At 39.8% G+C, this 10,558-nt stretch overlaps 1 pseudogene; it reads right to left on the bottom strand.

Moving 5' to 3' along the window:
- Positions 1–2,693: 2,693 nt before the first annotated feature.
- Positions 2,694–5,163, bottom strand: LOC120231087 (annotated as a pseudogene).
- Positions 5,164–10,558: the final 5,395 nt, after the last annotated feature.

The raw sequence follows: 10,558 nt of genomic DNA, 5'->3' as shown, positions 1-10,558 counted from the left end.
GGTGCATGTACCCTTTCAAAACAGCACACCTGTATCCTTTGGATAAATACCTAGTAGTGCAATTGCTGTGTCGTAGGGTAGCTCAGTTTTTAATTTTTTGAGGAAACTCCATACTGTTTTCTAGTTTGCATTCCCACTGGCAGTGCAAAAGTGTTCTTCTTTCCCCACATCCTTGCCAACATATGTGTTTCCTGAGTTGTTAATTTTAGCCATTCTGGCTGGTGTGAGATGGTATCTCATTGTAGTTTTGACTTATATTTCCCTAATTATGAGTGACGTTGAGCATTTTTTCATGTTCGTGTTAGCCATTTGGATGTCTTTGTACAAGTGTCTATTCATGTGTTTTGGCCATTTCTTCACTGGATTATTTGTTTTTTGGGTATTGAGTTTGATAAGTTCTTTATTGATTCTGAATACTAACCCTTTATGTGATATGTCATTTGCAAATACCTTCTCCCATTCCATCAGTTGCCTTTTAGTTTTGCTGATTGTTTCCTTTGCCGTGCAGAAGCTTTTTATCTTGGTGCACCTGGGTGGCTCAGTCGGTTAAGTGTCGACTTCGGCTCAGGTCATGATCTCACGGTTTGTGGGTTCGAGCCTCGTGTCCAGCTCTGTGCTGACAGCCAGGTCATAGCCTGGAGCCTACTTAGGATTCTGTGTCTCCCTCTCTCTCTCTGACCCTCCCCAGCTCATGCTGTCTTTCTCTCTCTCAGAAATAAATAAAACATTAAAAAATTTTTTTTTAATTTAAAAAAAAGAAGCTTTTTATCTTGATGAGGTTCCAATAGTTCATTTTTGCTTTTGTTTCCCTTGCCTCTGGAGACATGTTTAGTAAGAAGTTGCTGCAGCCGACGTCAAAGAGGTTGTTGCCTGCTTTCTCCTCCAGGATTTTGATGGCTTCCTGTCTTACATTTAGGCCTTTTATTCACTTTGAGTTTATTTTTGTGCGTGGTGTAAGAATGTGGTCCAGATTCATTCTTCTGCATGTCACTGTCCAGTTTTCCCAACACCATTTGCTGAAGAGATTGTCTTTATTCCACTGGATATTCTTTCCTCTATCAAAGATTAGTTGGCCATACATTTGTGGGTCAATTTCTAGGTTCTCTGTTCTGTTCTATTGATCTGAGTGTCTGTGTTTGTGCCAGTACCATACTGTCTTGATGATTACAGCTTTGTAATACATCTTGAAGTCTAGAATTGTGATGCCTCCAGCTTTGGTTTTCTTTTTCAGGATTGCTTTGGCTATTTGGGGTCTTTTCTGGTTCCATTCTAATTTTAGGATTGTTTGTTCTAGCACTTTGAAGAATGCTGGTGTTACTTTAATAGGGATTGCATTGTCTATGTAGATTGCTTTGGATAGTATTGACATTTTAACAATATTCTTCCATTCCATGAGCATGGAATATTTTTCCATTTATTTTGTGTTTTATTTCTTTCATAAGCTTTCTGTAGTTTTCGGTGTGTAGATATTTCACCTCTTTGGTTAGGTTTATTTCGAGGTATTTTGTGGTCATTATATCTTTGTTTTTATTCATTTATTTTTAATGGGAGCCATGGGTATTTTTAATACATGAAAAAACTGACATTTCAGCTCAGTACTAAGGGGCTAAATTATTCAATAACAGAGGCTACCAGGTAATAGTTTGAAAGCAAATAAAAGTAGACCCTTAACTCATACCAAATATTGTCAACTAACATTGTAGCAAGGATCCATGAATAATAATGTAAATTAAATTAACTCAACAAAATTTATGTTCTGCATTATAAAAAGGGAGGTATGCTGACATTATATCAAAATTTTAACATATTAACATATGTCAAAAGTTAATTTCTTTTTTTTTAAATTTTTAAAAAATGTTTTATTTATTTCTAGAAGAGAGAGAGAGAGAGAGACAGCGCGAGCTGGGGAGGGTCAGAGAGAGAGAGAGTCACAGACTCTGAAACAGGCTCCAGGCTCTGAGCTGGCAGTCAGCACAAAGCCCAACGCGGGGCTCGAACCCACTAACCGCGAGATCATGACCCAAGAGAAAGTCGGACGCTTAACCGACTAAGCCACCCAGGCGCCCCACAAAAGTTAATGTTTTAAGTCAGTGATCTAGCAATTCAAGAAAGCATACCTATTTGTTTCTTGTTGGTCGATAATGTTCAAACTATGTTCATCAAAACGTACAGAAAACAGATTTCTATATCAATACATAAAAATGATCTAGTTAAAGTCTACATCTGAACTATGTAACTCCTACAAAAATGGAAATTTGTATATTCTGTTATTACTAACAGAGCACATTAATCAACTGTGTTAAAAATAAACTTAGTCTTGGGGCACATGGGTGGCCCAGTCAGTTAAGTGTCTGCCTTCAGCTCAGGTCATAATCTCATGGCTCATGAATTCAAGCCCCGCTTAGGGCTCTGTGCTGACAGCTTGGAACCTAGAGCCTGCTTCAGATTTTGTCTCCTTCTCTCTCTGCCCCTCATGTACTGTGTCTTTCTCTCAAATATAAATAAATTTTAACAAAAAATTAAAAAAATAAAATTAGTCCTTCACAAAATAGTCCAAAGGTGGAATGGCTGCAAGCCATTCACTGCAAGTTCAGTGGCTCAGTAACATCATTTAGGTACCATGCTCTGGGTTTTTTTTTGAAGGTTAGACAATTTATTAAGAGCCTCCCTTACCCACTCTTGCAATCTCCAGGTCACTTTTTCCTCTCATAGATCTTGTGTACTTGCCCCAGGAAGTTGGTTAGAGGCAAGGGCATGGCGTACTGCTCGATGAGGCTCATAGGGTGACTTTAGCTGTCTTCATGCTGTGTGAACAGAGCTGGCAGGTTTAGCTCCTCATGTAGCGCCTTCACCCGGGCTATGTTCTCTGCCATAATTTTCCTGAAGGACCTGGCACTGTTCTGGAGAGGCTTGCTGCACATGCTCAACTATCAGCCAGCTGCATTTGTTGTCCGGGATGTCGGTGCCAATCTTGCCTGTCACACTGAGACCCCAAAGAGTTCAAGGTAATCATCCTGAATCTGAAAGAATTCCCTCCCCCATCTCCACAGGATCTTCTTGGCATTGGTATGTTCTTTCTCCTCGTCAGTGCACGCCATATACATGGCAGCAGCTGCAGGAAAACAGAATGAGTAGAAAGCTGTCTTGGACTTGACAATGGATTTGTACCTCTTTTCAGTGAATATGCCAAGATCCACATTGCCTTGGAGGGCTGTGATGAGGTCAGGGTCTGGCTGATCTCAGTCTGATAGGAACTCAGTACGAAAAGCTCAAGAAAAGCAGGATTTCATCTAGCGCTTCTCCCAGATAGTCACGGTGCTAACTGAGGATGGCATGGGCCATCCAGAGATGGGAGAGGCAATTGCCCGAATAAGGAGGTCTTGGAGTACAGTGCCATTGCAGACTAGTGCCGGCAGAGTTTGACAGCAATGAGACAATTTCAGTTGCTGGTGGAGCCTAGGAAGCAGGATGCTGATAGTCCCTGATGGACTGGTGTGTGCTGGTGTGTGGAACTGCTCTAAGCTTTCTTCCTGGTGTCATGATGGTATCAGAAGCCAGGCATAGGTTTGGATGCCATCAAGGATGCTCTGCTTCTGGAAACATGTATCTATGACATGATGAAGCTCTAGTGGCAGGAGTAGCTCTAGCACCTGAACTTAAGTTGTAGTTCATTTTTGAAAGACCTAACAAGGCATTACATCCAGATAAGGAGGTGTTCAACAAAAGATTGAGATTCCATTTCAACCTGCATGATTTTCTTGAATCTTTGAGGAAATATTTTCCAGAAATAATCTGTCAGATACATCCGTTGTTTATCTGTCTAGAATTGGGTCCTATGACCACTCTAAACCAACTGCTAGCCATGAGAAAAGGCTTATCATTAATGACAGAAACTAATCAATATTTATTCCCTGTTCTGTGATGGGAAATTGAGCCCCAACCTGCCAGCAAACTGTAAGGAGGTGGTGACTAGGATAGTCACTTAATGTCTGTCGCAAACACATATCATGTTCTTAAGTCATTCAGTAATAAGAAGGAGTAGAACCTAATATTTAAAAACACTATCATATCAAATAAAAAAACAGATAATTCTTAAGTTACATGGTATTTGTGTTCTACACACTTTCTCTATGTAGGCATCCAAATAGAATAATAGATGAAAAAATTAAAAGTGGAAATATTAAAATTTTTTTTTAATGTTTTACTTATTTTTGAGATAGAAACAGAGTACAAGCAGGGGAGGGGCAGAGAGAGAGAGAATCCCAAGCAGGCTCTGCACTGTCAGAAAGGAGCCCAATGTGGAACTTGAACCCATGAACCATGAGATCACGACCTGAACTGAAATGCAGAGTCAGATGCCTAACAGACTATGCCACCCAGGTGCCTCTAAGTTTTATTTTAATTCCAGTGTAGTTGACATACAGTGTGATGTTCATTTTGGGTGTACAATGTAGTGATTCACCAATTCCATATATTACTCCGTGCTCATCATGATAAATGTACTCTTGATCCCCTTCACCTATTTCACCCCTCCCCCTTCCCATCTCCCTCTGGTAACCATCTGTTTGTTCTCTATAGTGAAGAGTCTTTTTTTTTTTTTTTTTGTCTCTCTCTCTCTCTCTTACCCTTTGTTAATTTGTTTTGTTTTTTAAATTTCACATAAGAAAGAAATCATATGGTGTTTGTCTTTCTAAGCTGTTTTGCTTAGCATTATACTGTCTAGATCCATCCCTACTGTTGCAAATGACGAGTTTTCATTCTTTTTACAGTCAAATAATATTCCTCTGTGTGTGTGTGTGTGTGTGTGTGTGTGTGTGTGTGTGTAATCTTCTTTATCTATACATCTATTGATGGACACCTGGGCTGCTTCCATAACTTGGCTCTTGTAAATAATGCTGCAATAAACATGGTGGTACACATGTTTGAATTAGTGTTATTGTATTCTTTGAGTAAATACCACGTAGTGCAACTACTGGATTATAGGGTAGTTCTACTTTTAATTTTTTGAGGAGCCTCCATCCTATCTTCCACAGTGGCTTCAGCAGTTTGCATTCCCATCAACAGTGCAGGGGGGTTCCTTTTTCTCCACATCCTTACCAACACTGTTGTTTCTTGAGCTTTTGAGTTTAGCCCTCCTGACAGGTGTGTGAAGTGATATCTCATTGTGGTTTTGATTTGCCTTTCCCTGATGATGAGTGATGTTTAGCGTCTTTTCATGTGTCTGTTGGCCATCTGTATGTCTTCTTCGGAAAAATGTCTATTCATGTTTTCTGCCCTCTTTTAATTGGATTAGTTGTATTCTTTTTCGTGTTGAGCTGTAATTTTTTGTCTTGTGATGAGAACTTTTCTATTTTCTTAGCAACTTTGAAGATATAATACAATATAGTCATAATGTTGCATTGTTAAATATAGTCAACACTCTGCATTGCATCCCTCAGACTTATGTGTCTTATAACTGAACGTTTGTATTTTCTGGAAACCTTCACCCTTTTTGCTCACCTCATTCACCCACTCATCTATTGATGGATGCTTGAGTTATTTCTTTCTCTCGGCTGTTGTAAATAATGTTGCATATACATGGGAACGCTGATATCTTTTTAAGATAGTGATTTTGTTTACTTCACATAAATACCCAGAAGTGGAATTGCGGAATCCTATGGTAAGTCCTATTTTTTAACTTTTTGAGAAACCTCCACACTATTTTCCATAGTGATTGTACCAATTTACATTCCCACCAATAATGCACAACAGTTCTCTTTTCCACATCCTTGCCCACACTTGTTATTTTCTTTTTGATAAATGGCCATTCTAACAGGTGTGAGGTAGTACTTCATTGTCATTTTGATCTGCATTTCCCCGATGATTTGCAATGTTGAGCACCCGTCCATGTTATCTGTTGGCTATTTTTTTAAAAAACATTTTAAGTAATCTCTGCACCCAACATGGGGCTCAAACCTATAACCCAGCCTTAAGGCCACAGCTTTTAAGATCTGCAAATAGGGCTCTTTGACAGAATGTCTTGTCTTTCAGTCTGCTGCCTTTGCACAGTGTCCTGGGGAAGCAGGTGCAGTGAGTCTGTGTTTCTTAGCTTGCTGTACCCTTGTGGGACTTGTGTATGAAAGCCCCCTTGTCCTTCAGACCTAGATGTTTGGGGGGCCACCTCTCAGATGGAAATTGTAAAAGTTGGGGTGACAGATCTATGTTAAAGTTTCTTCACTCCTCAAAGAGAAGCTGGGAGTTGTGTGTTCCCTCCTGCTGGTGTGTGGCTGTGCTTGGGGTGGGGTTTTGTGACATTGTGTCTCAGCTTCTCCTACCTGTTCTGATATATATAACATATAAAATATATATATATTTGTTTCATTTGTTTTTTCCTTTTTCATTTACCTGATGTATAGGAGTAGTTCACCTAGTTCCTGGATTTTTCTTTTCAGACGAATTGCTCCATATGTAGGTGTGCATTTGGTGTGTCCATGGGAGGAAGTGAGTCTGGAGCCTCTTTGTCATCATCTTGAACCACAGTCTGTATTTCTTTTTTAAAATCTCTTTGGTACAACAGTTTAAACCACACCTACCTATGATAAAAATTCCTGGGAGTTTCTGTCTTCAGGATCTCCAATAATTGCTTGAAGGATAAAACAGCAGTTACCTTTTAGTCAATATCAGAGAAGTAATTTGCCTTAGTTTCTCACTTTTTTCATCACTATTTTTTAAGATTGAGGTATAATTAACAATCAACAGGTCTTAAATGTTCATTTTGATGAATTTTGTCAATTTTTTATATACACATGTAACTACTACTGAAAGGAAGATACAGGTTATTTCCATCATTCTAGAAAGATCTCTTTCATTCTATTTCAATCAATTAGTTTTCCCCCATTCCCAGGCAACCACTTTCTCATTTCTATCATTACAGATTAGTTTTGCCTGTGCTAGAACTTGATATAATTAGAATCATATGGTATGAACTTTTTGTAACTTCTTTTGCTTAATTAACACAGTGGTTTTCATTGATGTTGTTACATGTATCAATAGTTGGTTTTTACTTTTTTTTAAAGTTTATTTATATTGAGAGAGCGGGAGAGGGTGAGAGAACGTTCACACATTTGAGTGGGGGGGGGGGGTGGGCAGAGAGAGTGGTGGGAGGGGAGGGAGAATCCCAAGCAGGCTCTGTACTGTCAGCGCATGAATCCAATGCAGGGTTCAATCCTACAAACCATGAAATCATACCCTGAGCAGAAATCAAGTGTCAGATGCTCAGCTGACTGAAATGCCCTGGCTCCCCAGTAGTTGTTTTTTATTGGTGGATATTATTTCACTGTATTAATGTCCTGCTAAGGGTAATTTGTTAACCTGTTGTTGGAGATTTGAGTTGTTTTCGATTTTTTGACTCTTGAGATTCAAGCTTCTTTTAACATTCTTCTACAAGTCTTTTTATGGAGATATATTTTCATATCTCCAGAGTAACTACCTAACAGTGGTATTGCTGGGGCACCTGGGTACCTCAGTCGTTAAGAATCGGACTTTGGTTCAGGTCATAATCTCACAGTTCCTGAGTCCCAGTCCCACATTGAGTGAGCTGGAGCCCTGCTTCGGGTGAGCCCTGCTTCTCTCTCTCTCTCCCCGCTAGGATTCTCTCCCTCTCTCCCTCTCCCTCTCTCTCCTAGGATTTTCTCTCTCTCTCTTCCCCTTATTCACTCAAACCCTCTCTCTCAAAAAGAAGCGAAATAGCTACACTGTAGGGTAAATGTATGTATAATTTTGTAAAAACCTACCAGTTTTCTAGTGTTACATACTCACCATCAATACATAAGAACCTCATTTGCTCCACAGACCCACCAGCCCTTGATTTTAGTCATTCTAGTGAGTGGGTAACGGAATCTATTGTGGTTTGAATTTATATTTCTCTGGTGATTTAAATATGTTCCTCACCTTTTCATGTGCTTTTTGGCCAACAATATATCTTCCTTTGTGAAATGTCTACTTCTTTTGCCAGCTTTTAAAAACTTGGATTGTTTTTATTGCTGATTTGTATTCATGTGTTGTGCATATTTGCATTTGTGCCTCATGGACAGAAGCCTTTTTGTAAGCTACCTCCTCCTGACTTCTGATCAATTTGATCTGAAAAGCTGTGGTTCTACTTTTGTTAGCAGGAATGCCCTATCCCTTCACAGTTAGCTAAGCCAGTGTGCAAACTTAAGTATCCAGAGTGATGATGAACACGCACATTTCCCACTGTGCCTTTCAAAGATGATACCCTCTTATTTACCTGTGGAGGCACATTTTTATTATTTCATTATTATTATTATTTTTAGAGAGAGCGTGAGTGCTCATGAGTAGGGGAGAGGGGCAGGGGGAGAGAGAGAATCCCAAGCAGGCTCCATGCCCAGCACAGAGCCCAACATGGGGCTTGATCCCACCACCCTGGGATCATGACCTGAGCTGAAATCAAGAGCCAGATGTTCAACCGACTATGTGACCCAGGCGCCCTACAATTTGTTTTAAACCCTGTCATATCATTTTCAAAATGTATTATTCAAAAACAAGTCTTCACTCAGCATAACACCCTCAAGGTCCATCCATGTTGCTACACATGGCCAGATTTCAGAGAAGGACAAATATCATATGTTTGCACGTATAGGAGGATTAGGAGGAACTTGACGGAGGAACAAGGGGGAGAAGAAGGGCGGAAATGGTGGGGGAAAGGGAGAGAGGCAAACCATGAGAGACTCTTGAATGCTGACAAAAACTGAGGAGGGGGGGGGGGGGGGGGGGGGATGGGCATGGAGGAGGACACTTATGGGGATGAGCACTGAGTGTTATGTAGAAACTAATTTGACAATAAACTATTTGTAAAAAAAAAAAAAAACAAGTCTTCAGTAAGACTTGTAAAAAATAGGTCAAGGAATGCATTTTTAAAAGAAGAAAAAATTGAATAAAAGTTACGTTCTCAATGTGACAATATATGACTGCTCAGGGTTTTAAACTTAGATTAAAACTATTATCCTTGGGGCGCCTGGATGGCTCAGTCACTTGAGCATCTGACTCTTGATTCTGGCTCAAGGCATAAGCTCATGATTTCATGAGTTCAAGCCCCACATTTGTGCTGTGCTGGCAGTGGGGAGCCTGCTTGGGATTTTCTGTCTCCTCTTTCTTTTACCCTCCCCAACTCACACAGTAAACAAAAACTCCCCAATTATTCCTTGATTGGGGGAAAGTTTCTTTGGAGTTTTACATAATAATGTCAAAAACACATCCAGTGATACATTATTAAACTGAATTTATTATTAAATTTATTATTAAAACTTTGGAGTAAACTTTTAAAATATGTTTCTATCCTAAGCTGAAGTTCATTTTCTACCTGTCTATTGGCAGAGAATCCTAGCCCTGGACAGATATCAGACTATCGTCCTGCCCTTTAATAAATCCACGTCAGACCACATGGATCTGTGTTCTATTTCTTTTCTTTTAACTGTCAGAAGGGAAGATTGGTATTTTAAATTCTTATTCCAGTGCCTATGAACCCTCTTTGCTCAGTTGTTTCTTCTTAACTCGGTTCCTGTTACCACATAATACAGTCAATTCCTGTATTCTGTTGGAATTAGAGAAGGGAAATTACTCTCATTCATTCTTATACACATTTAAACATATTGCAAAATATTCCTTTAAGTATCTTTTTTTTTTTTTAGCTTGAATTAGGTGAAATTCTTGTTTCCCCCAAATTGAAAAAAATGCGTATTTTTAACTTTACTTACAGGTCTTTGCTTTCGTTCTTTTTAAAAATTTTTTAAAAAAATGTCTTTGTTTTGAGAGACAGAGACAGAGAGTGACCAGGGGAGGGGCAGAGAGCGAGGGAGACACAGAATCTGAAGCAGGCTCCAGGCTCCTAGCTGTCAGCACAGAGCCCGACGCGGGGCTCGAACCCATGGACTGTGGGATCATGACCTGAGCTGAAGTCGGACACTTAACTGACTGAGCCACCCAGGTGCCCCACTTTTGTTCTTTACTCATTCCCACTGGATCCTTTGTAAATCACCAAAAAGAAAAAGAAAGGAAGGATATAATTGGACTCCCTTTGGGAGCTGACAGGCAGGAGGGTGACCACTGCAGAGGGTGAGATCTGGAAGAACGCACACAGAGACAGAAAGGCTTCCCTGGAGACACACTAGGAGATGTACAGGTACACGGAGGCAGAGCAAGGAAGAAACCAACAGATACAGAAATTAAGTATGTTCCTAAATAGGCACAAGTCTAAATCTGTTGCTTTAGGCACTTTGGGGAATATGGGTGTAGGAAGCACATTTAGGAAACTGCTTTCCTTCTGATACCGTCTCCTTTAAGAGGTCTAAGTCACCTGTTTGGCAGACACTCGTTTTTCTTTGTTGTCATAGAAGTAGTTCTTAAAGAAGGAACAACTACAAAATTCTTTATGATATCAGAAGATAACGCTAGGGTAATAATCTAGAAGAAATCTGTGTCAGTTATCAGCTTACTGCTTCTTAGCTCCATGTCCACCCTTCAATATATGTTCTGCAGCAGTGGCCAGATTGCTTTAATCTCC

Source organism: Hyaena hyaena, unplaced genomic scaffold (genome assembly GCF_003009895.1).
Source record: "Hyaena hyaena isolate Hyena2069 unplaced genomic scaffold, ASM300989v1 scaffold_54, whole genome shotgun sequence".
In the NCBI taxonomy this organism is placed as follows: domain Eukaryota; kingdom Metazoa; phylum Chordata; class Mammalia; order Carnivora; family Hyaenidae; genus Hyaena; species Hyaena hyaena.
This window is presented reverse-complemented; position numbering and strand designations above follow the sequence as displayed.